Source organism: Marmota marmota, unplaced genomic scaffold (assembly GCF_001458135.2).
Source record: "Marmota marmota marmota unplaced genomic scaffold, marMar, whole genome shotgun sequence".
In the NCBI taxonomy this organism is placed as follows: domain Eukaryota; kingdom Metazoa; phylum Chordata; class Mammalia; order Rodentia; family Sciuridae; genus Marmota; species Marmota marmota.
The window spans coordinates 17484081-17510586 of record NW_025999941.1 but is presented as its reverse complement, the minus strand read 5'-3'; the positions used below and the strand labels follow the sequence as shown (position 1 = coordinate 17510586).

At 42.0% G+C, this 26506-nt stretch overlaps 3 long non-coding RNA genes across 6 annotated transcripts in view; 1 reads left to right on the top strand and 2 right to left on the bottom strand.

The window, feature by feature from the left end:
* Positions 1 to 3035, bottom strand: part of LOC125616269 — a 9788-nt gene extending 6753 nt beyond the window's left edge. The window contains exon 1 of the long non-coding RNA XR_007346904.1: positions 1113 to 3035. This is a non-coding gene — a long non-coding RNA (uncharacterized LOC125616269). The remainder of the gene's footprint in view (positions 1 to 1112) is intronic.
* The window catches only part of LOC125616268, a 221012-nt gene that overhangs the window by 167034 nt on the left and 27472 nt on the right, over positions 1 to 26506 (bottom strand). The gene's annotated exons all lie outside the window — the stretch shown is intronic.
* LOC125616270 lies at positions 1469 to 26506 on the top strand. Its single transcript, XR_007346905.1, has 3 exons — positions 1469 to 1582; positions 6346 to 6450; positions 25160 to 26506. It is a non-coding gene; the product is annotated as an uncharacterized LOC125616270 (long non-coding RNA).

Genomic DNA, 26506 nt, shown 5'->3' with positions numbered 1-26506 from the left:
AGGTGGTGGATAAATGAGTTGATAAATAATTCACTGTATTTTTTCTATATTTTTAAAATGTTTCACTTTTTTAAAAAATTGGGTGGAAAAAAACTATTTAAAAATCAGTTAGCTATTTACGTAAATGTATTCTGCCAAATATAAGTCTCTCACACACACACACTCAAAGTTTGTTACCTGGAATAAAGACTTAGTTCATATTTTGAACTGAACATGATACAAACTTATCAGGATGTGGCTGTCATCCTGAGCTCCACCCTCAACCAGTTGTACAAGGTAAAAGATAAAAGAGGAAGTGTGGTAGTTTATTATAGAGAACTCGGGAATCAAACACCCTTAGGTTGGAGGGTAGACTATTGGTAAAGAAGGATACAAAAATTCCTCCTGTCCTCAAAGGCTTTGCCATATGATATTGCAGAACTTTCCATCGGGCAGTGAAGTCTAGTCATCCACCCATAGATCCATACTGGCTGGTGACTTGAGTTGGCCAACAGAACAAGCCAAAATGATTCTGTTGACTTCTTAGCCTAGGCCCCAGGAGGACTTGTAGCTTCTGCCTTGACTCTCTGAACAGCCCTGTGTGATGAAGTTTGGTGGAACCCAAGGATTGGCAGAATATGGCCCAGAGACCAAATCTGGCCTGCCACTTGTTTGTGTAAATAAAGTTTTATTGGCATATAGCCACGCCCTTTTGTTTAAGTAGTGGAAGAAGTTGGTGTCAAAGCTGGGGGTGTGGCTCAGTGGTAGAGGGCTTGCCTGGCATTCATGAGGCACTGAGTTGGATCCTCAGCACCACATAAAAATAAATAAATAAAAATACTCCAGATTTCTTACCCTTTGTGAGATATAACTTTGAGATATCCGTCCTCCCCTGTCCTGAGAGTCTTCCTGCCTGGTGACACTGGCCTCCCACCTCTGTCCCGACAGTCTTCCTGCCTGGTGACACAGGCCTCCCACTGGCTTGCTATGGCACCCTTTATTAGCAGCCTCGCCTTCCCAACCCACTACTCTATTTTCACTTGAACCCTTGTCATGGGACCTGGCCGCACATGAACCAAGAAGCCACGTAGCTTGAGACAAGTGTCTCTCTCTCTGAACCTTAGTCTTCCTACCTGTAAAATGGGCCCGAAGGGAGCTCTTGCACCAAGAAGGCGGACAGGCGACTGACTGGATGTAAGGCCAGGCCCACTCTTGCTGGTGGTTAGGTGCCTTCATCTAGCTCCGCCTCTTCCTGCACCAGCCCTGGTGATTGGCCAGACCCATGTGCCCCTCTGAGGGGACTGGCCAATAGGATTGTAGGGAGGCAGAGAGGCCCAGGATGTTACGCAGCCGCAGTGCCTGTGGATCTCCTCGTCGCCCCTCTCCTCGCTCCAGTCACGTCCTCCTGCTTCACATGTCCCAGCCTCGCGCCACAGGTCGCGCCTGGAGGACGCCATGGCTCCTGAGTTCCTCCTTGGCACGTGGAGCTGGATCCTGCTTCGTGCCTGACTCCAGGAGCCGGTCCCCACGAGAAGAAGCAACTCGGTGGAGGAAGTGTGGCCGACAATTAGAAAAACACCCAGCCCCTGCCCCGGGGTGGAAGGTGAGCATGACGTCACTGGTGGCCTTAAAAAGAAATAGGGAAGCAGGGAGGGTGTGGCCTGTTCTCTAGTGAAGAAGTCTGTCCCCAACCCTCCGCTCCCTGGGACCGTCTATAAGTACACACCCTGCAGAAACCTGGAGGAAAAATTAAGGGCGTGCATTCACCTCAGGGAGCACGTTGCATTTGCTCCAGTTGTTTCTGGGCTCGTTTAAAGGTTGCCTGCTGAGTGCTCCCTCCTCATGACCTCCCCCCAATGATTCAGGGGTGATCAGGGAGAACTGGACCCTACAGCATGCTCAGAAGGCTCTACTGGTTCCTATATCCACGTAAAAATCTCTCTGAGACCTAAGCGAAGCTAGCCAAGTATTAAGAGTGGCCTTCTGGCTCACCTCCAGACCAGGAAAAATGGAAAGCTTTTTTTTTTTTTTTTTTAATGATTGCCCCGTAGGACTTTGAATGGAAGTGACTATTTTAGAACCTGAAAACATCTCCACGGCCTCTTGGAGTCACTTTTGGGAAAGTCCCTCGCTGTTGTCTTCTTGTCATGCGATAGGATGTCAGCGTCGGGGACATTTCCTAACTGAAAATCATCAAGGGCTCCATGTAGCACTTGGAGAAGCTTAAAAGGGTGCTAGGGTTTACAAACCTTGGCTCTTGCTGAAAATGGCATCATTTCTTCTTCCAGAAGAAAACATTTTTGTTCTGGTGTTTATTGGTTCAACACAATTAAGATTGTTTGTGGTCGTGGTCTCTCTGATCACAGAGCATAACCTCTTTGCAATTTATCTTTGCATAGCCACACAGTGAATCAAGTTCTTGCAATTATTAGATGCTCTGGGAATATGTGTCTGGAAAATGAGATGTACTCGGTTTCTGGAGGCAGAAATCTTATTGGAGCTGACCAACCTCTCAGACCCTCTGTTTCCTTATCTGTTTCCTCTGCAAACTTCCTTCTTTCCCTCCTTGTACTTCTGGAAATGTGAAAGGAGAAAAGGGGCACACCCTCACCCACACTGAGTCCTAGTACACAGTATATGCTCAGTGAATGTGAGTTCCTATGATTAGAAAATCACTTGTGATTCTTCAGCTTAAGAAAAAGAATGTTGGAGAAACAAAAGACAGGCTACTGGGTGATCATGAACTCTGCAGTGGCAATACCTGGGTTTAGTTCCTAGCTTTGCTATATCCCAGGCCATGACCATGAAGAGTGTAATTCTCTTTCCTTGCCTCAGTATCCCAACATAAACAGTGCAAAGACACCTCATAAGACTAGTAAGGATTGAGACAGTTCACAGAAATGCACTCAAAGTCTGTTGACCATAGCTACTAGCAAAGAACAGTTACTTCCATTGCCGCAGTCCGGCTGCAGCAAAATAACCCCGGGGGTGACGAACAACTTGTGTACATTGATACAGCAGGAGTGGGAGCCATTTATTGTAGGACAGGAGTGGTATATATACATTCCACACAGCTTATCTAATTAACATAAACTCGATACAGCAGTCAACCAATAAGGAATCTCCACACTAAATGGCTCGCTGGCGTTACTTCACAAACCACTCCCTCTTGCAAAATGCCAGGTGCCATCTTGACTTGTTTACAGACTCTAACATTTCCCCCTTTTGTTTAATTTAAATAACGACCATAGTGGTTTTTACACAAACACTATAAATAATCTGCTACAAGCAGAAGGGGAGGATACAAAATGCCACAATACCAAGCCAATTGATGGCTCCATGCAACAAGCCCTTGGAAAAATTATACCAGCAATGACACCGTTAGCAAAGATACCGAGTTACAATTTGTTGTAGATTACAGTTTGTTGTCTCAGTCCAGGTAAAGCACTGTCTCAATAGATTAACTCACAGTCCAGGTAAATCATAGTCCAGGTAAGTTCTGCAGGCAGCTAGCTTAAATCACGGTCCAGGTAAGTTCTGCAGGCAGCTAGCTTGATCCAAAGTCTCGTCCGGTTTTCAGCAACACTGGAAATTCTTCCACCCTCACTCCGGCAATAATGGCTAAAGAAAATCAGCCTCCAGGTGTGGGAGAACCATTGTAGCTTAGTTATTGGCATTGAAAATGACTAAACATCAGGGACACCGGTAGCTGTAGATGGCCCTGGGGAGTGTCCCGGACTCAAACTGCTTCCGGGCACAGGGAGCAAAAGCTTGCGAGACTGTGCCTCCAGGTCAGGTCTAGATTTGGGCTCGAGGCAGTGGAAGAGCCGAGCCGGCTGCCGCCGCTTGGAAAGTCCTTGCTGCGCCATGACCGGCTCGAGCACGTGGTAGCCGCCACCCAATTCACGCACCCTCCGGTAACGAAAAGTATTCAGTAATAGCCTTTTGCTGCAACTTTTTTCCTGATAATCCTTCTTTTTCTGAACTTTCTTTTTTCTGACTAGACTAGAGTTCCTGGGCTTCCATCAACACATGCTCTAACTATGCTTGGTTCCACTGGGGTGCCTTCTTCCCTTAGTAATTTACTTTTCACCCCTTCCATATTTTCGTCACAAAGACAATACAACATTTCAAGACAAAACAAGACACAAACATACTGCATCAATCCTCTCCATTTTCTCAAAATGGCCATTTTTTCCTCTCGCCCTATCTGTCTAGGGACGAACAGATTTGCTCCCGTCCTATCTAGGGACGGGCAGCTTTTTTTTTGTCACTAACCCCCGAGTGTCCCGGGGCTCCCCATAATGGGCCACCATCTGTCGCAGTCTGGCTGCAGCAGAATAACCGGGGGGTGACGAACAACTTGTGTACATTGATACAGCAGGAGTGGGAGCCATTTATTGTAGGACAGGAGTGGTATATATACATTCCACACAGCTTATCTAATTAACATAAACTCGATACAGCAGTCAACCAATAAGGAATCTCCACACTAAATGGCTCGCTGGCGTTTCTTCACAAACCACTCCCTCTCGCAAAATACCAGGCGCCATCTTGACTTGTTTCAGACTCTAACATTCCATTAATGTCATAATAATTATTTTAAAATTATTGTTAGAGAAGACCAGTCTCTTTTCACGCCTGGAACTTGAGCTGTCAATCATAAAGAAGGTACTTGGGAGGCATTCGGAGGCCACAAAGCATTTGGTAGCAATCAGGTAACTGTTGGGAGGGCATCTTTGGAGACCATGGATTTCAGCACAACCTGGAGACTCCATTTTTTTGCCAGGTTGTTTTCAAATCCCTGGATTTCACATACCATACCAGGATACCCATATGAGCATGGTATCATAACTACCTTGATGTGTTGAACCAATAAACACCAGAACAAAATAATCAAAGTAATAAGATGTGTAAAACTTGACAAAAGGAATATGTTAAGAATTGTACTTAAGGTATCAATGTATATGAAGGCTCCCTGAGAATTAATAACTTGGCCCAGAAATAAGGTTATCCCAGACCAACCACTCTTCCATTTCCTTGCATAGCATTTTTTTTAAGTAAGAGACAATAGGCTGGATTTGCAGTTAGCCACATCTGAAATTGTCCAAAACATTGTGTTAATGATAATGATAAATCAAAATGATGGTATGATAGCTAATAATGTCTACTACTTTTTAATATGATACTCATTAGCTTTCCTTATGTTATCTCATTTTATATAAGGAGAAAGTTTACCCTTATTGTTCCCATTTTACAGATAAGACAGCACTTCATGAAGAGTAAGTAACACGCTGTTGGTCACACTCTCCTATGTGATCCCTGGAAATTCGAACCCAGCCCTATGAGAAACAGGAGTTTCCAGTTTGGGTATGAGCATGGAGTGAGAGGACAGCTTTGTAGATCCATGATCTCCATGAATTTCATGTGAATTTCTAGTGAATCTAATTTATGGCTTCATTTCTGTCTAAAGAATGAAGAGCCTAAGGAAGTCAGGAAGTGCTAAGAAGGTGGTCAGGGTACTAGCTGCCCAGTGCTGTGACAAAATACCTGAGATAAATGACTTAAGAGGGAAGAAGAGTCATTTGGGCTCATGGTATCAGAGGTTTCATTCATGGTCACTTTGGAAGTTTTGCTCTGGGCTTATGGTGAGGCAGAGCATCATGGCAACCAAGAAGCAAACACAAAGATAACACAAACACAGAGGTGAAGGGGTTGGGCTCCAGTGTCCTCTTCAGGCACACCCTCAGTGACCTAATTTCCTTCCACTAACCCCACCTCCCAACACTGCCACAGACTGATGGCAAAGCCTTTATTTAGCACATGGGCCTTTGAAGGACTCTTAGGATGTAAACCATAATAGTAGATTAATAATCAGTCCGTTCCTTGAGCCATCACAACTAAGAGCAAATTGATGGGTACAAAGGTACATTACCACCAAAGATGAAATAGCAGTTAGCAATGATCATTTTGCAAGGAGTCAAACTCATATTCTGTCACTGGGCCCTTCAAACCATCCTGCAGAAGCAAAATAAACACAGACAGCCCTGGAGACACGAGCTGCATGTGGCCTGGCTGGGAAGAAAAGGGTTAGAAACCCTGACATACGGAAGTCAAGTATGGATGATGGGCATGAGGCTGGGGCTCAGCGGTAGAGCACCTGCCTGGCACATGTGAGGCCCTGGGTTCCATCCTCAGTACCACATAAAATAAATAGATAAAATAAAGGTACTGTGTCCATCTGTGGCTAAAAATAAAAATAATATGGATGATGATCAACTGAGGGATTTACAATGTGATCATTGCACAGGGATATATATATATATATATAGTATAGTGACACTTAACTGGATTCTGTTGTTACAGAAAAGATGGTTTTAAGGGATCCTGATCATCCATTGATTGTATGTCAACAATACATTTTAGAAAGTGACCTAGAGGAAATACTTCACCTGGATTCTGCACATACTGGTGAGCATATCTCTCTGCCACACCCTTGGTACCTGCCAGTGACATCCCAGTGAACAGCAGCAATGACCAAAGGACACTTGGAGTGAGAAATCTGCTGGGCCTGAGGGACCATGGTGTATAATACATCCTAAACTCTTCCATAGAAATGTTTATAATATCCACTTGAAAAAATAATATTGCTACTCAAATACACACTAATCCAACACCAATTATAGTTAATCCTCTGTATACTTGGGTTCCAAGTCCTTGGATTTACCCAATATGGATAGGAAATTTTGAAAAAAAAAATAGTTATGTTGTTGCTATTGTGAACTACATAGTTATGGTCACATCTGTACTGAATATGTCCAACTTTTTTCTTGTTGTTCTTACCTAAACCATGGAGCATATTCTCAATTTACATTGTATTAGGTGTTAAGGCTCTCACAACCCAATCATTTCTTCTCTGCTCCTTCTTGCATTGTCTTGCACGTGAGCTTTTGGGGGACACATCCACCATAACATGGTGGATGTGAGGTATCCCCCAAAATGGTGGATGTGAGGGGTCCCCCAAAATGGTGGATGTGAGGTGTCCCCCAAAAGCTCACGTGCAAGACAGTGCAAGAAGGAGCAGAGAAGAAATGATTGGGTTGTGAGAGCCTTAACCCAGTCAGTGAATGAATCCCTGATAGGATTAATTGGGTGGTAACTGGAGTGGTAGGGTGTGGCTGTAGGAGGTGGGCATTGTGGACATGGCTTTGGGGTATATAGTTGTGTCTGGCAAATAATCTCTCTGCATCCTGATCATCATGTGAGCTGGTTCCCTCTGAAACACTCTTTGACCATAATGGCCTGCCTCACCTTGAGCCCCAAGGAATAAAACCTGCTATCTATGGATTGAAACCTTGAAACCATAAGCCTCCAAATAAACTTTTCCTCTCTACAATTGTGCAGGTTGGGTCTTTTAGTCACAGCAGTGAAATAGCTGACTAAAACAGCTGATTTGAATGCAAAGATGTATAACATAGCATGTAAAGATGTACACAGTTTCTACACAAAGTCTATACCATTTTGTGTAGGACTTGAGTATATGTAGACTTTCTCACTGTCAGGGTCCTGAAACCAAACCCCTGCAGATACCAAGGGATAGCTATATTCTGTCCACTAGCATAGTTTTGGAATTTGCAGGATCAGTAGAAAGAAGATGTAAGTTGAAGGTATAAACAGGATCTATGATGGGTGTGGTGGCACAGGCCTGTAATCCCAGTGGCTCAGGAGGCTGAGACAGGAGGATCATGAGTTCAAAGGTAGCCTCAGCAACTTAGTGAGGCCCTAAGCAACTCAGCGAGACCCTGTCTCTAAATACAGTATTAAATAGTGCTGGGAACGTGGAGATCATAAGTGATGGATTAGACCTTTGCAGCATATTGACCAAGGGGACAAGAGCCATCCCAGATAAGAAACTGAGCTATGTGACCTGCTGTGCTTGGTCACTGGCCATGGCTGGGCATGCATGCATGGAAGGCAAGCAATCGAACAAAACCCAAAAGGCTGTGCTCAGGACAGCTTGAGTTTTGTCTTCCAAGCACTGGAGAAGCAGTGAAGAGATTTCAGAGCAGAAGTAGCAAGCTCAAGATTTGTTTTCAAAAGATTGTTCTGGCAGCAGGATGGCTGTCAAAGATGGAGAGGGCTGGCTTAATGCAGTGTTTAAAGTCCGTAGTCCTGGCACTTCTGCCCACCACAAAGAGCTTCTTAGAACTGGGGAATTCTTGTACTGAATGCAGATTAGGGCATTTGTACAGGCCTTTTTACTCCTAAAACCCTCTCTTTCAGTTCATCAAATAACAATCTGGGAGGTGGGCCACATGGACTTATCCCTTACTCACATATGGGAAAACACCTCCAAGTGGCTACAGAAACACAGAACAATTGCAAGTTAGAGTAATTGCATGCTAGCTCTGTCTCAGTTAAGATTGGAATTTGATTTGTGTGGCTAGGAAATGAAGCATGTTTAAAACTCCGGGGAAAAAAACCACAGCAACTCAATGCCTATATGTAGAAATCAATGCTAAATAATGACCTTAAAAAAAAAAAAAACAATGGCTTTCAGAACAAAAGAACAGGAAACTTAACACAAAGACACATACAGCACACCTGAAAACCAGCAGGCTGCTAGCTGGGATCTGCTTTGCAATATTAAAAATACTTGATGGAAAGTATTATAATTTCATGCATCTAGTATGCATAGCTTTAAAAAATACATTCAGATATAGAATTTAAGCTTGCCTAATTGTGCACATTACAACTCTTATCAAACTGTGCTTGGATTGAGCTTAAAAGCCATTTCAAATTGACTACAGAGGAGTACACATTCTCTGAATTAAAAATGAAAGCCTGTCTGAGGACCTGAGCAACAGGAGAGCCCATGGTGTAAGCCCTTAGTCCAAGGTCAAAAGCCTGAAGGGGCAGTTGGGCAAGGGTGGAGGTGGTGGTCACTGATGTAAGTCCCATTTGAAGTCCAAAGCCCCAGGTCAAGCAGAGACTAGATGTGCCCCTCCTCCACATTTTCTTTTATTCAGATTCTCAGTAGATGGGACGATACCAATCTGTATTGGTATAGGGGAAATTTCTGTACTCAGCCTACCAATTCTGATCCAATCTCTTACCAAAAACAACCTCATAGACACATCAGAAAAATGTTTTACCAGCTGTCTAGGCACTTCTTAGCCCAATCAAGTTGACTAATAAAATTAACAACAACATTCTCAGTGCACCACCTCTTTTTTACATTTCCTACAAGTCATGTGTACATATTCACAAAATTAGAGAGAGATCATTGAGTCTATTTTAACATCCAGTATAATTGACTTCTTGAACTTTGGGTTTCAGAACAAGCAAAAAAAAAAAATGCACAAGATCTGTAGATTTGCAATACAATTTTATGGCTCTACATAGGCAAGAGAAATTTCAGGTGAGAAAAATACAGAGTGACTTTAATGACCTTGAGCAGCTTCCAGATGGAAGATTTAGATTGGGCTCAGTCCCTACTTTACTCTAGGCCTCAGTAGCTCTACTGTAGAATGACCCAGTGGCCCCAACTAATCTGGCTCTCAGCTGTATCTCCAACTTTGTTTCAGCATTCTCTCCATCACTCACTCGTCCTCCACCTCGAGGAGGCCTCAGTGTCTCCTGGATATACAAAACACATTCCCATATCTGGGCCTTGGCACTTGCTATCTTCACTATGTAGAAACAGCTGTTCCCTCAGATGTTTTCAGACTTGTTCCCTAAAAGACTTCTTTCAAGTCTCTGCTCAAATAGTTCTTCTGCAATAAGCCTTCCCTTGGTCTCCTAGTTCATTTTCTATTACTATAACAGAGTACCTGAGACTGGGTATTTGTTCAAGAAAAGGGATTTTCTGTCTTAGCTCATGGTTTATGAAAATCCCACAGCATGGTTCTGGCATCTGACCAGCTTTTGGTGAGGGCCTCATGCTGCTTCATCTCATGGTAGAAAGCAGAAGGGCAAGTGAGTTCACACAGAGAGAGAAATTCCTAGGGTAGTCTTACTTTAGAACAATTCACTCTCAGGTGAACTAACCCTTTCTCATGGGACCTACATTAACCAATTCACATAGGATCCCTCCTGAACCAAATGTTTCTTAAAGGCCCCTCTCAACACCATTATGTTGGAAATAAAAGTTCAATATGAGTTGAAATTTGATGCCCCAAATGATATCCAAACCACAGCTGTCTCTAAGAAGCACTCACCACTCAGTACTCCCCATCTGACCTTTTCTGCCAACCTTCTTTATGGCATTTGTCTCCATCTGCCATTATTTTCAACTTATTATCCATTCTCACCCCACCAGTAAAAGATCCTTGAGTGTCCGACTTCTTCATCCTCCTTCCCTTTCCCATGTCTTCAAAGAGCACCAGCAAATAAGTGCAAGCTCAGTATAGAGAAAAAGAGAAACAGAAGATAAGGAGAAACAGAAATCTCAAGTCTCCATCAATATTTCCAAATTAGCACCATAGTTCTAAGATATTTCCATTGTCTGATTTATGCCAGACAGTTGGTGATCAGAATGAGGGATGAATAATCATTTCCTTTTCAAATTAAAAAGATATTTGTGGCAATTGGGTAGATAAGATTATTATCTCTTACAATGCCCTCTCTGGATTACAGAACATTTCCAGGAGGAATCCCATTTTGATCATAATCAATTGTCAAAGGAATTGCATAGACCATCTCAGAAGTCCTAAATAACTTAGGCTGATTCCCTTTTCTGAGATCTCAAGTACTTTGGAAAGGAAAAAATATCCAGTATGGATTAGACACTGTTTCCAGGCAGAGGTCAAGGACTTCCCCCCTTCTTATGACCATCAGACTACCCCATATCCCTCCAAATAAATTATAGTAAGTAAAATCAGGGAATGTCTATGTAAATTTTGCCTCAAGGGGCGTTCTGGGTCTGGCTTCCTAATACACAGCTTCTAAGTCAATTAAAGACATTATAGCCAGGTGTGGTGGTGCATGCCTCTAATCCCAGCAACTCAGGAGGCTGAGGCAGGAGGATTACAAGTTCAAAGCCAGCTTCCACAACTTAGCAAGGCCCAGAGCAACTTAGCAAAACCCTGTCTCAAAAGAAAAAATAAAAAGGGCAGGGGATGTGGCTCAGTGGTTAAGCACCCCCAAGTTGATATTATAGACCTACCTCCATCCAAAAAATTATGCTAAGTTCCTATTTACATTAACTGGGTTACTACTTTTAACAGAAGAAAGCAAGTGCCCTGTAATATACTTCTGCTAAAGCAAGATGACAGAATTTACCAAAAAAAAAAGAACCAAAAAATCATAATAATAATAATAACAAAAACCATTAATTTATAATGCACCAGAAGTAGTGTGGTCTAGTAATGGAGCAAAACTTTAAAGCAATATGATGAACTTTTTCCTGTTTTGTCAATGGATATAAGCAATGTTAAATGAAACCTCATTTGGTGGTTATGTCTACATTTGAAAGTCTATGAACATGAGACTTGGTCAAATGACCCTTGTGCTGGGTCACCAGGTTTATTCCCAAGTGACAAGACAGAAGCTAAGGCTAAGGTTATAGCTCGTTCAAGGAAACCAGAGAGAGTAGAAAAACAGGTATGCACATCCAGGTCTTCTAACAGAAAGTTCTGAGTTGTTCCATTATACCAGGCTGCAAAATAACATTCCTAAATGTAACTGGCTCATTTTTCCATCTTTTTAATTTTCTTCTTTGGCATTCAGAGTCATTCTATACTGGAATCTCTTCCTTCAAGAATCACATAAAAGGGTTTTTGTTTTTTTTTTAAGCCCAAGCTATGAATTTTCTAGACTAATGTCTTAGCAATAAAAAACACCTTTCCTGAGAAAGTGGCCTTACATGCCACCTGGCAGCTCCAACCTCACTTTAGGAAATACAACTTAATTTAATGGGGTGCTAGGAAGCACACTTGGGAGGAATCCAGCATTTTAATGCAGACTTTCTGACCAGATGGTATTCACTTGCTCTTAAACTTATTCTCTTATTATTGCAAGACTACTTTCTTCCTTTTTTTCTTTTATTGCTCTAGCAATAACTAAAGAGGTGAAGGTCATGGTTTTGATCCATGTAAGGGTCAGTACTACTTATTCAAGTTCCAAGATGTTATTGCCTTTTTTGGCCCCATTCCATGGGCCAATGAGTGGTAGACTGGTGCAAATCCATTACCAGGGAGCTAAGAGCAAGTAGGCAAGTCAGGTCAAATCTTCACTAGGTTTCTAGAATGTTCTGTATCTAATACAATGGATGATACCTTGCTGGGTAACAAAAGAAGGTTTAGTCCTAATCTGTCAACTATTCATGGTGAGTCTCTACCACATTTCTGGCACTGTACTAGGTACTATGGATATAGCAATAATCAAGGCAGATGCTGCCTGTGGAGCTCACAAACTAGTAACTAGAGGAAGTTTTTTCCCTAGTATAAGTCAATATCAGCCGGTAAATTCTTAACAAACAAAGAACTGAAGGGTTACAAGGATAAAACACCATCCCAGCCTTTAGAATTCCCACATTATAAAAAATTTTTTAAATAAATAAGCTCTCAAAAGTTGTATATACATGTGTACATAAAATATTTAAATCACTGACAGTCTCTTAAGGAAAATACTCAGTAATGTTGATAATTGATTTTGTTTTCTTTGTTTTTGGTACCAAGGATTGAACCCAGGGGTGCTTAACCCCTGAGCCACATCCCCAGCCCTTTTTAATTTTTATTTAGAGACAGGGCTCACTGAGTTGCTGAGGTTGGCTTTGAACTCTCATACCTCCTGCCTTAGCCTCCCACCTCAGCCTCCTGAGCCACTAGGATTATAGGCATGTGCCCATACCTGGCTTCAGTTACTAATATTATTAAGAAGTCTTCACATTGTCTCAAACATGGAACCACTGATCCTCAGGCCTCCCTCCCCCCTCCTTTTTTGTTTCATTTTATTTTATTTTTTAACTTAAAAAAGTGCATTATAGTTATACATAACAGTGGGGTTCATTTTGACATAGTCATGAATGAATAGAACATAGCCTTCTCCATTTCAGTCCGAAGTGACACCTCCTTCCCACCTCCTCCTCCCCTGATCCTCTTCCTGAGGGCCTTCTTCTAGAAAACCCTTTCTTTTTAGGAAGGCAGGATTTATCTGCCAGTGCTGGATGCTGGGTGTCAGGTATCCAAAGGCGGTTTTCATTTTATTTGCACAAGGGCATAAACTGAGTACTGTGTACCCTTTAGGGGACCTGAACAGAAGTATGTTTCATAACATGTAAGTTTTTATAGAGCAAGTATCAGTTGTAAGCTAACTGTGACAAACTAGGCCATGGGAAATTGGGTCACTGTAAAGTTTCCCCTCAAAAGAGTTTTAAATTTTCCAACCATAAAGTTTTGGTTAGAAAAAGATAAGCCACTCTTTGGACAGAAGGTTAGCAGAGAACAGAAGTGGGCAGACTCGTTGCTGTGAGATTAGTACCCGGATGTGGGTTTTAGATCATGAACTTGGAAGTTAGGGACACCTGGCTTTGAATTCTGGCTCTGAAAGTCACTAACAGTGAGTACTTGCACAAGTTGGATTTTGTTAGCTCTAAGATAGGGATTACTAAGCCTACCTCAAGAAATGGTTGGGAAGACTAAACTAAGTAACATAGACCAAGTTCAATGTCTGGATGATGATAAGACAGTGACGATGTGTCCTTGATGATGATGACGACTACGATGATGTTGCTGATGCCGGGGAGGATAATTAAGATAAAAATGTCAGTAAGCCTGACAGTGACAGCTCTGGGATTCTGTCTCCCACCCAACCCTTACCTCCACTCCCAGGATGCTATCTTGAAGGCTGGTTTCAGAGACAGAAATAGAGATAATCCCCAGGAAAAACAGCAGGCTGCTATCACTGTAGAACAAAACTCTTTGAATAGTGTTTCAACCACTAGGACAACTTGAAATCATCCCTCCGTAGTATTCAGGTCAGGTCGTCCTTTGAATAGAGCTTTTGCTTGTAGGTGGTTCTTTGCTTGCACAAAGCTAACTGGCCCAGATAGGGACACAACCTGAGTAATATCTCTGCCTCGTTAGCACCATCTCATACCCAGCTAAGCTAACTAGTCTGACATGAGGGATGAATATAATCCCAAATTAGTCCCTGGGTTATTTTCTTGGGCTCCATCATAGAACTGGCTTCAAGAAATGTCTATTATTATTATCATCATTGTCATCAGTGAATTTACATTTGGAATATCTTCCTTCCCATGGTAATGGTTCCTGGGCAAAGGCTTGGGCAGTGGTCACATGTCTCCTCAGCTATAAGAATAAACACTCCATTTCCTTGTGATCATCTAATGGGCACAAAGATGCAAATGTCTTAATAACAAGAAGGCAGATGAAAAAGAATGACTTTATGACTTCTGCTGGTAAACGGATGGAGCTGGAGACCAGCACACTAAGGGAAATAAGCCAGTCCCAAAAAACCAAAGGTGAATGTTCTGATAGGCTGATGCTAACACACAATAGGGGGCAGGGGTTGAAGAGTAGAAATTCTCTGGATGAGACAAAGGGAAATGAAAGGAAGGGAGGGGGATGGGAATAGGAGAGACAGTGGAGTGAATCTGTCATCACTTCCTATGCTCATATGTGGATACACAACCAGGAAACTCCATATCATGCACAACCACAAGAATGGGAAGTTAGACTCCATGTATGTGTGGCATATCTAAAAAGAACAGATTTAAAAAATAAATAAAAATTTTAAAAATCCAGAAGGCAGGGTAATTTGAATACCTGAAGGGAGAATAGCAAACAGTGAATTACTTTACTTTGTAACTGTATCTTCTTGGCATATGAAAAATATCCATATATGAACATATGAGAAAGTGATATCTGTAAGACACTACTTTTTCACATACTTTAGGTTTTAATGCCCTGGATGGTAGAATTTCAGCATATTGGATGATGTGAAGGCTTCAAATAGCAGGCAACTTGAAATGTGCTGAGAAGAATCAAAACAACATGTTAGCATTTGACACTGCTATCTAAGAGCTGGCTTCTGTCTTGGCAAAGGGAAGCACTTCACCTGTAGCTGTTCCAACTTCGTGAAATGTGTCATAAAATCTCCATTGAGCAATAGGGCTTTCCAAAACCTTAATAAATTGAAATGGAGCCAAGCCCGACTTCCCAGATAAGTATCTGATGTTTTTCATTTAGGAGTTAGAACACTAAGGTTTGACTTAAAATGAAGTCAATCTGATATTTTTATTGAATGCTTTATCCTACACATCGTAGTCATTTTGTACATTACACATGATCACAGATGCTAAGTGTTGGAAGTTCATGTTTCACTGCAAATAATGAAATCCTGGGACATGCAAGGAGAGCCATTCAAGGGAAACGACTTCTTAGCTTTAAACCACTACTTCTAACCATTACTGTGGGGAGACAGATGAAAAACTGAATTTTAAAGTAGTAATAGCTTCAAGTAATAATTAGCACTATGGAGCATTTCCAATTGGCTGGCATTATTGGGCTAAGCACTCTCTAGGTATATATCATTTGATTTAGCCCAGCTCTTTGAATTTGATAATGACTATGAAGTGACAAAGATGGTTGAGCTTCCATGTTTAACTGACATCTTGGGGGGGCTGGGGCTGGGGTTGGGGTTGGGGTTGGAGTTCAGTGGCAGAGCACTTGCCTAGCACGTGTGGGGCACTAGGTTGGATCCTTAGCACCACATAAGAATAAATAAATTAAATAGAGGTATTGTATCCATCTACAACTGAAAATATTTTTAAAAGATTTTAAGTGGCATCATGGGAATGAAACATCCAAACTGCCAAGCACTGTTAATAAAAATAATGTCTATTATTATTTTTTAAAAATTATATATTATGTGATATATATCATTTATATATTACATGTGTATATATTATTATGTTTATAGTATTATATACTATAGTATATTATGTTATACATACATAATATATATAAAACATCATAATATATATAAAACATCATAACAATTTTTTATATATAAATTTCATTTGTTATATATGTATTACATATACATGTGTATATGTATTATGTATAATATATGTCAAAATATATATAATTATAAGATTTTTATAAATTTTATTTATATATTATATATGTGTATGTGTATATACATTTGCATATAATACATATAAATCTATACCATAAAATGCATGTTTTATATATAAATTTTGTTTATATATTATGTATGTATATATTATCACATTATGTATATATTACACATATGTAACAGAAATATATAAAATACATATAATTTTATATATGAATTTTATTTATATATTATATATGTATATAGTATATATAATTTATATAAATAATATATATCACAAAATATACATAATTTTATATATAAATTCTATTCATATATATTATGTATGTCTATTATTATATTATGTATGTATTATGAATATATAATATATAAGTAATCTATATCATTATTATTTATTTCATTTGGCACCCCCTAGTGAGAAAAATGGGAAAAGCAATACCCATCCAGACTTTGGGCACTTCATTCATTCATTCATTCATTCATCCGTTATTTATCCATCCCAGGGATGCGCACTGATTCTCTTAGATGCAAGACACTGTAATGGGTGCTGGTATACAGTAAGAATCAATAGCCCTGCTCCTACCTCCAAGGAGTTTCTAAGTCCCATCTGAGACAAACAACCAAAGTAAGGTTAAAAACGCACAGTTGCTGAGGGAAATTATCCGAAATGGCTAGAGTCCTGTGGTAGAAAGAAGTGGAAGGCCCTGAAGCTCAGTGTGCTGCGGGAGTCTGGGGAGTACTCCAGCCAGGGAACAGCGTCCGTGAGGGTGCTGAGGTGCATGGGTCCTTGGTATGTGCGGGAAGCACATGGGCTTCCATGGCTGGAGCAGGCGAGGGAGATGGGCAAGCTCAGGAGAGTCAGGACTCATGAAGATGGACACAGTCCAAAGGATTCATCCTGAGTGTGAAGGGAAGTGGTGAAAGCATCTCGGCTTGGCCCTCACTGAGGGGATTGCTGGTTAGTCAAGACCTCTCTGGGAGGGTCTTAATCTTACTGGGGAAGGACCATGAGAAGGTCTGATGGGAGCTGAAGTAGGACCTGGATTGGATCAGAAGTTCTCAACCAGAAAAGACTTTCGGATGAAGCATCCTGCTGGCATCCAGTGGGACGAGCACAGGGGTGCTGTTCACAGTCCTAAAAATGCCCACAGCAAATAAGTGTTCATCCCAAAATGTCAGTGGTGCAGGGATGGGAGTCCACAGTTTGGAGGTTTTGGGGTGGTGACAGAGACAAGTAACTGAACTCCATTTTTAATCTTTTTTTTTTTAACTATGGAAGAAGAGCACTTAGTGATAGATGAATGTAGATTGGCAAAGGGAGAGGGAGGTATTAGGTATGACTCCTCAAATTTCTGGCTTGAATAAAGATAGGGTGCTGTTTACTACGATGAGGAAACTATGGAAGAAGTCAGATTTGCAACAGAGGAGAAATAACTCAGCCTTGAATATGTCACTTTGAGATGCCTGCATGACGGCCAAGTGGAGATATCAAACTAGCTGATTTTCTAAATTTAGAGCTCACCCATAATCATGACAGCAATTAATTTTATTGAGCAACTCTTATGTGCCAGGCATCATTCTAAGAATTTTGGTATATCATTTTATGGATCCTGTAGATAGTAAAGATCAGCATAAATTATTAACATCCTCTTGATTTCTTCTTAAGTTTCCTAATTAAAATCAAGGGATATCAACCTAGTCTGCAAAAATCTGCAAACATGAGAGAACATTTCTGAAAGCTACCAGTAAAAGTGATGCCTTCCCTAGTAAAATAGCATATGTCCACATGACAGAACATCCTAACCACCGCACCATCAAAAAGATTCAAAACTGCATGTACCATTGTTCCAAAAGCTTTTTTTTTTTTTATTTTGTTTTAGAAATATCCTGAAATCACTGTTCTTTAGCATCTCTGGTTTGGATAAAATAGCAACATTCTACCCCAAAGGGAACACTATTTGAGAAATAGAAGCATGATCTCTAGAAACAACTGAGCATTCCAAGACAGCCTCATGCCATTTAATCTTCTTGCAAAGCCATCTGGCCCTCCGTTTTCTTGGCCACATGATACAGTGTCTTCAAAACACTTTTCCCCCATTAGCAGATGCCGCTAACTACAGTCAGGAAGCCTGAAGGAGTTGAACAACCCAGTTCTAAGTTATATGATATGTAAATCCGTCTGTGATCCTTGGGATGGATGTCTGGGAGCAGTTTTGCTTATTTAGTCTGAGAGAAAGAATCTTAAATAGCAGGGCTGTGAAAGCTCATATTGTTACTGCAAGTTCTCCTGCGGTCGAGGGCTCAGCTGGACTTTGGTGAGATGGGACTCCACTTAGGAATTTCTTAACAAGGCCAATTCCTAGTGAGGTGCATTTGTGACTTGGCCTTGGTCTAGAGTTTCAGGTCAAACTCACACTACAGTCAAAAATAAGTACTTTGTTCAGTGGAGATGGAGCTACTCAGCTCAGAGTCTCAGATTTCAAATGGTTTGTGCTCTCCACGTGTCTCAGGGTGGTCTATTAGGATTTGCCTGCAGTTGCTGGTCCGTCCAGTCCAACTGAGAACCTGAAACAAATATGTCTGACAAGCAGGAGAAGGGCCTGATCATTACAGAAGGGCCATCCACAGGGATGATTAGTATGGTCTCTCTGACTCTGTCTCTCTTTTTCTGGTACCAGGGATTGAATCCAGGAGTGCTTAACCACCAAGCCACATCCCCATCCTTTTTTTTATATTTTATTTAGGGACCTGGGCTCCCTGAGTTGCTCAGGGCCTTGGTAAGTTGCAAGGCTGGCTTTGAACTCATAATCCTGCCGCAGCCTCCTGAATTGCTAGGATTTAAGGCATGCAACACCATGCCTTAAATGCCTGTGGTATGATGACATTAGTTCTTCAGGATAAATACCAAGGAGTGGTAGAGCTGGGTCATAGGGTGGTTCATCAGGATTTGCCTGCAGTTGCTGCATTTTACCTGATCATTTTACCCTGATCACCTCTCTAAAGGCCCTATCCCCAGATGCAATCACATTCTGAGGTGATGAAGGTAGGACTTCCACATCAGAATTGGAGTGGGGGACACCATTCAACCCATGAACCTTGAGGAAGTTTAGCTATTTGATTTCTCCTTTTTTCTCTCAAAGCCAACCTCAGCAACTTAGTGAGGCCCTAAGCAAGATCATGTCTCAGAATTTGAAAAAAAAAAGTTTTAAATCTTTTAAATCCAGTCAATATGGTCTCAGATTTCAGACTGCACTATATTTTGTTTTGTTGGGTTCTAGGCCTCCAGGTACCATCAGAAATTTGGAAATTGGGAAATCCTTTCAGAATTTGAAAATTCTAAAGTTGACTAGACAATATTGAAAATCCCTTCCCTAGATTGTAAATTGGTACAACCACTATGGAAATCAGTATGGAGTTTCCTCAGAAGACTAGGCATGGAACCACCCTATGACCCAGCTCTACCACTCCTTGGTATTTATCCTGAAGAACTAATGTCATCATACCACAGGGCCACGTGCACACCCATGTTTATAGCAGTGTAATTCACCATAGCCCAACTATGGAACCAGCCTGGGGGTCCATCAACAGAGGAATGAATAAAGAAAATGTGGTGTATATCACAATGGAGTTCTATTAAACATCCATAGGGAAAAATGAAGTCATGTCATTTGCAGGAAAATGGATGGAACTTAAGAACTTTATGTTAAGGGAAGACTCAGAAGGTCAAAGGCATACGTGGAAACTAGAGAGGAGAAAGGAAAAGAAAGACCTCATGGAAATCAAAGGGAGAGCAGTAGAACAGAGGAAAGAGAACAGGGCAGGGAGGGGAAGGGAGCAGACCGGGGAATGGTACTGGCAATCACGTGGTTACAGTGTGCGTGTATGAATATGTGACAACAAATCCTACCACTACCTATCACAATAGCGCACAGTAAATATGGGGGAACCTGGGAGTGGTGGCGAACGCCTGGGGAGGCTGAGGCAGGAGGATCGCGAGTTCAAAGCCAGCCTCAGCAACTTAGTGAGGCCCTCAGCAACTCAGTGAGACCCTGTGTCTAAATAAAATATAAAAAGGGCTGGGGATGGGGCTCCGTGGTTAAGTGCCCCTAGGTTCAATCCTCCAGTATCAAGAAAAAAAAAAGGCGTGGGGAAGAAAGTCACTTCCTTAGAGCCAATAGCCTTTCCTGCCCTTCATTACACAACTTCCTTAGTTCCAAAAGCGGCTGTGGGACTCCCCCAGGGAAGGAAGAGAGCCGGGAGAGTAATCAGAGGAAGCAGCACACTTCTGTGCCTGCTTGTCCTGTTCAGGTGCGTCTACTGAAGTTACCACCTGTGCTGGACAACATTGGGCCCAGGGCCTCCGCCACTGTCCCTGCTGCCTCAAAAGGGCAGCCTGTTGAGAGAAAGGCTTTCTTACTCATCTTAGTCATTTCAGAAACAGCGTCTCCCACAAAGATGCCCATAGAACTTCCTCAATGCAAAGTCAAGGTAGGGACTACACTAACATGCCATGCGTCATTTCCTTTTCCACACGTCTTTCCAGAGGAGAATATCTGCTTTTTGGAGGTGGGGGCAGGGAGCATGCAAGACATTTGCAATTCCACAAATATACATCATTCATCATTTCATTTTTATTTTGGTCCCGGGGATTGAATCCAGGCGCTTAACCACTGAGCCACATTCCCAGTCCTTTTTATATTTTATTTACAGACAGGGTCTCACTGAGTTGCTTAGGGCCTTGCTAAGTTGCTCAGGCTGGTTTGAAATCAAGATCCTCTTGCCTCAGCCTCCCAAGCAGCTCAGATAACTGGCATGCGCCACCTCGCCTGGCTATCATTGATCATTTCTTAAGAAACAAATACGCAAGTCTGCCTTAGAGGAATACTAAATACAAACTCACTAAAGATGATATTCTGCTAATTTTAAGACCTATGTTCCCTCCCCTTTACTTCCTATCTCAAATTTTTAAATTCTGTGAGTCCTGTTTTCAGTGTCTCTGATAGCTATATCTGAGTATCTTTGGGGACTCCCAGGACACCTGTATCCTGTTGCACATTTGGAAACTAGTTGGATCCAAGCATCAAAAAAGAAGTTACCTTCCCTGAAGTTATATCGTGCACCCAGCTCTAACCTAGTGGTTAGCTCATTTAACTGGTGATACATAATGAACTCAGAAACATTTTTCCCACTGGTGGTGTGTGATTTTATTTAATCACAAAATTAATATATGCTTATTGAGCAAATGTGGCAACATTGAAGACAGGCTTCAGGAGTCATATCCCCATCCCCCTGAGGGAGTCACAGTTCAATCTGCTTTCTTGTATGGACATTCCCATGTTTAGGCTTTCCAAAATCTAGTTATGATGATACTCTGTGTAATTCTTTTTTGTCTTTTAATATTTTTTAGTTGTAGTTGGATACAATACCTTTATTTTATTTACTTATTTTTATGTGGTGCTGAGGATCGAACCCAGGGCCTCACACATGCCAGATGATGCTCTATCACTGAGGTGCAGCCCAGCCCCTCTAGGTATAATTCTAATATACATATTTTACATGCAATTATGCATAGTTGCATTTATATATAATAATTTAATCATTTTCAATTAACACTAAAAATGTTTCTTTTTTGTTGTTGTTTTTGTTGTTGTTGCCAGGGATTGAACTCAAGGGTACTTAACCACTGAGCCACATCCCCAGCCCTTTTTTGTATGGGTCTCGCTGAGTTGCTTAGGGCCTCACTAAGTTGCTGAGGCTGACTTTAAACTCACAAGCCTCCTGCCTTAGCCTCCCCAGCCACTAGGATTACAAGTGTGTCCCACCCTGCCCGGTCTAAAAATGCTTTTTGACAGGATATTATTCCATTCTCTTTGAACAAATGCATCTATGGCTGTATTATATTTGTCTTAATTACTCTCAGGATGAGCTGGACATTTAATCAATTTACATAGGTCAGGAGGGGAAATTACACTGTCCTTTTCTGTTTAGAAAAATATAAAAGATCCCAACGGCTTGAGAGGCTGAGGTAGGAGGATCACAAGTTCAAAGCCAGCCTCAGCAACTTAGTGAGGCCATAAGCAAGACCATGTCTCAGAATTTGAAAAAAAAAAAAAAAAAGTTTTAAAAGGGTTGGGGATGTGACTCAATGGTTAAGCAACCTTGGGCTCAATCCCCAGGATTAAAGGAAGGAAGGAAGGAAGGAAGGAAGGAGAGAAAGAAAGAAGAGAGACAATGAAGAAGAGAGAGAAAGATTAGGCCATGCAAAGACATCAAAATCATATATTCTTTCATTGTTAATTTGCCCTATTTTCCATGAATGACTATGAATTTTATTAAGTACATTAAAATACATACAAATTGATAAATGGGACTGACATCTTCTGGTTTCCTTTCCACCACCTCAAAAAATAAATGAAACATGAATTCCATGAGTTCCATATGCATCTTCAAAAGATGAGCCAGAAAAGTATAAACAGAAGGCTCTCACAGCTGGTGTGGAAACAGTCATTTGACTCAATGTATTAGTCAGGTATGGCTGCTGTAACAAAACACCACAAGTGGAGTTCATTTTCTCCCTGGCTAGATGTCCCAGATCAAGGTGCTGGCAGGTCCATTTCTCCTGCAGCCTCTCCTTGGCTCACAGATGGCTGTCTTGTCACTGTGTCCTCACATGGTCTTTCCTGTGCCTGCACATGTCTGTGTGTAAATCTTCTCTACTTAGGAGGACTCAGTCATACTGGATGAGGGCCCACCCTTGTGACCTCATTTTACCCTGATCACCTCTCTAAAGGCCCTGTCCCCAGATGCAGTCACATTCTGCGGTGCTGAAGGTAGGACTTCCACATCAGAATTGGAGTGGGGGACACCATTCAACCCATAAAGAACCTTGGGCAAGTTTAGCCATCTGATCTCTCCTTTTCCTCTCCTGCTAGATGTCTGATTAACAAAGAATCTTCCTTTTAAAAGAAAGAAAGAAAAACAGATGTTGTTTCTCTCTAACACTCACTCAGGCTACTCTACCCAGAAAAAAAATTTTTGAAGTTCTTTTCTTCATTTGAAGTATCAGATCACAACTGCACTGGGCAGGTTTTCAAATCTTGGGTAATATCTCAGACTAGCAAGGGGCACAACTTTTGCACTAAATTCCTTTAAGAAATAGCCCCAGACTTTCTGCCATTTCAAAAGGAAAAGAAAGGAAAGAAAATGCTAATAACAAGGCTGCCCCTGACACTCCTGAGGCCATATTTTTTTCAAACCAGCTTCTTGGTTCCTGATGTCACAGAATCACTGCCTTTCAGTGGTCTCTTAATTGCCTGTCCCCAATGAGCCCCAGACCAAAAATAAACCCTATTTTCTTCTTGGCACCAGATTATAGTGTTTCTGCTTAAATGTAAACACCTCAAAAACCTCTCCCAAAATATCTCCTAATTAAAAACACAGTGAAAGAAGACACCTAACTCTGTAAAGATTTCATTCCCCACCAGCCACTCCAAGTCTAGGAAGAAGTGGGTTTGACATGAGCCGGTCCAGAGAAGGCTATGCTTTGAAGAAACGGCCATCCCATAGGCCCTTCTGTTCTTTGATTTCCACAGGAGACGATGTGAGCAATCTTGTATCCTTTTTCCATATCTTTTGGTGGAATCTAATCTCATTTTGCTAAAGGTCGCCTCCCCTGCTCAGCCTGCCGTGCCAGCGGGGATGCATGTTGCATTTTGACCTAGCGCAGAGTCCTCTTGAGCTTATTAACATGAGACTGCTGAAAAAGGCCAGTCTCCCTGAGAGAGGCAATATCCCCTCTCCCTGGCCCATGTGCCCACGAACATAATTCCAAACAGTGGCTGTATTTCGAACCAGGTGAGTGGTTCTGAATCTCCTGGCTCAACTGAAATGCAAATAAAGGACTCTTCAGTAGGGTAAAGGGAACAGAGTGGGAAAGCCCACATTTTCTTTCTTCTGGATGGTCATAGTGCCCTTGAATTGTAGGACCTGGGCTTCTCCTGTGTCCTGGCCCTGGGCAGGCCAAGGCAGCGCTGGCTTGCTGCGTGGATCACAGAAGACCTCACCCTTGGTTGGGAGCCTGTCTGCCATGATCAGTCCAACCACCAAAGAGGACAAACTGTGTCTTCATTCAGGGTCTGTGAGCTCCTTCTGTTAACACAGAAAAAGAAGTTGTCCACTAACCAGACCCAGCGAGGACGTTCCAGGCCTTCTCCTCTTCTGGCTCAGAGCCTGCAGAGCAAACCCCAGTGGGTCCACCCTACAGAAGAACACCAAGTGGAAACAGTTGAGCGCAGAGAGTTCAGAGAAATCCCTAGAAAATCCCCTCGAGAAATTACCAGCCAGTGCGGTCACTGATGTCACTGTTAGCACAACAGTTCCAATAATTGGTAATGTGACTACATAGGAAATGTCCATGTTCTAAAGTGTCTTTACAGGAAGACAGGGATTGACAGAATGAATGAAGAACCATTGAAAGAACAAATAAAACATCAGAGAAAGGTACAGGTAAGGTGTTGACACCTTACAGTAAATCTTAAAGGTTGGACTCTTATCATAAAAGGTGATTTGGAAAAAAAGAAATGATGCCTGTGTTTGTTACATCATGCCAAGCATTTTAATTGTCACTTTTCCCCTCTGGAATAAGAATAGCTTCTGGGCACGATGGCATGCCTATAATCCCAGTGGCTTAGGAGGCTGAGGCAGGAGGATCACAAGTTCAAAGCCAGCCTCAGCAATTTAGCGAGACCCTAAGCAACTCAGCAAGACCCTGTCTCTAAACAAAATATAAAAAGGGCTGGGGATGTGGCTCAGTGATTAAGTGCCCCTGAGTTCAATCCCTGTTACCTCCGGCCCCTCCAAAAAAAACAAAAAAGGATACTAATATTTTCTAAGAAAGTTTTCTGAGCTCCTGAGTCCTGAATAATGAGCCATTTCAGTTTGCCTATGATTGACAGGACTGCTAGAATATGGGATTTAGGGTGCTCATACTGGGCCAGTCCCAAGACAGCCAGGGTGAACCAAATGGCTCATGTTCCTTTTTACCTCCCCAATTACAAATGAATACTCCATCTTACAGGTGAGACTCTGGACAGCTCAGCCCTGATAAGGACTGTCTCGTCGGAGGCCCGAGGGCCAGCTAACCACGTGGCAGACCAGCAGGAACACCACGTGGATCCCACCTGGCAATCAAGGCAATGATCACAAATGTGCGTGTGGCACTTTCTCACTTAATCCTACAGTGACCAGAGGCCACAAAACCAAGTTACAGTCAACTTCCATTGACCTCCCCTGGGAATTTCGTGGCCCATTACTCTGGGCTCCGGTAAACCACTTTGTCCCTTCTGTGTTTAGAGAAGATACACAGAAAATAAGAGAGGAAGGGAGAGAGAAATCAATCTTCATCAGCAAGTGATTTCCTCCAGAGGCACCTTTAGATCATTAGTATAACAAAATGCATTTCTTTTTCCAAAGTCTGTGCTAAGGTTGAGAGAACGACTTTAACCACAGAATAAACGAGGGCCTTCAAGGGGTGAGGTTGTGAATTGCCCATCAGGCCAAGGATTCATGGCTGGCTGCCTTCTTTTTTATTTATCTCTGAGAGTTCCCTGACCCACCACCTGGGACTGCCTTTACTGATATGCATTTTTCAGTTTAGCTAAACCCTGAAGTTACAGGCAAGAGGAGATTTAATAAGCTGGGGGAGGAGGGAGCATTCACGAATGTAATAAAGGTTTTCCCAATAGTAAGTCAAGCACACTTGTATACTTTAATTGAAAATAAATACCTTATAAATGAAGCATGTAACTACATACAAGACCCATGAAGAAAATGAATTGATTTTCAATTAGATTTGATAATGTGAATTTGTAGGGTGTGATAATTTGGGACATCTCTTTGGCTCTCCGTGGTCTTTAAAATTTGGCACAATTTGTCTTGACGGTTAAGCCTTCTTTTTGGGATCTGGAATTGAATCCAGGGGCACTTAACCACTGGGCCACATCTCTTTTTTATTTAGAGACAGGGTCTCACTGAGTTGTTTAGGACCTCACTAAGTTGTTGAGGCTGGCCTTGACCTCATCATCCTCCTGCCTTAGCCTCCCCTGTTAACTGTAAGGCTTCTGGCACCACATTTCCAGCTTTATTTTTCTCTGCTCCCAGTCTTCTTGTTGAACTCTACCTCAAACATTGTCTTAGCCCCCCACCTTTACTGGGTGCTGCTGGAAACCTCCCCAAGGCTTTAGCTCTGCCATGAGACCTGCCAGGGACACCCAGCACCCTCTTCTCCTCTTGCTTGGTTTTATAGCACCCTTTTTTAACTTGGGAAGGAACTATCCAGACCAAGCTCAGTCCATCGGTTGAGTGGAGCTGGGACCGTCTTTCACTCCAGAGGCCAAAGGAAAAGTGACCCATATTGACAAAATGG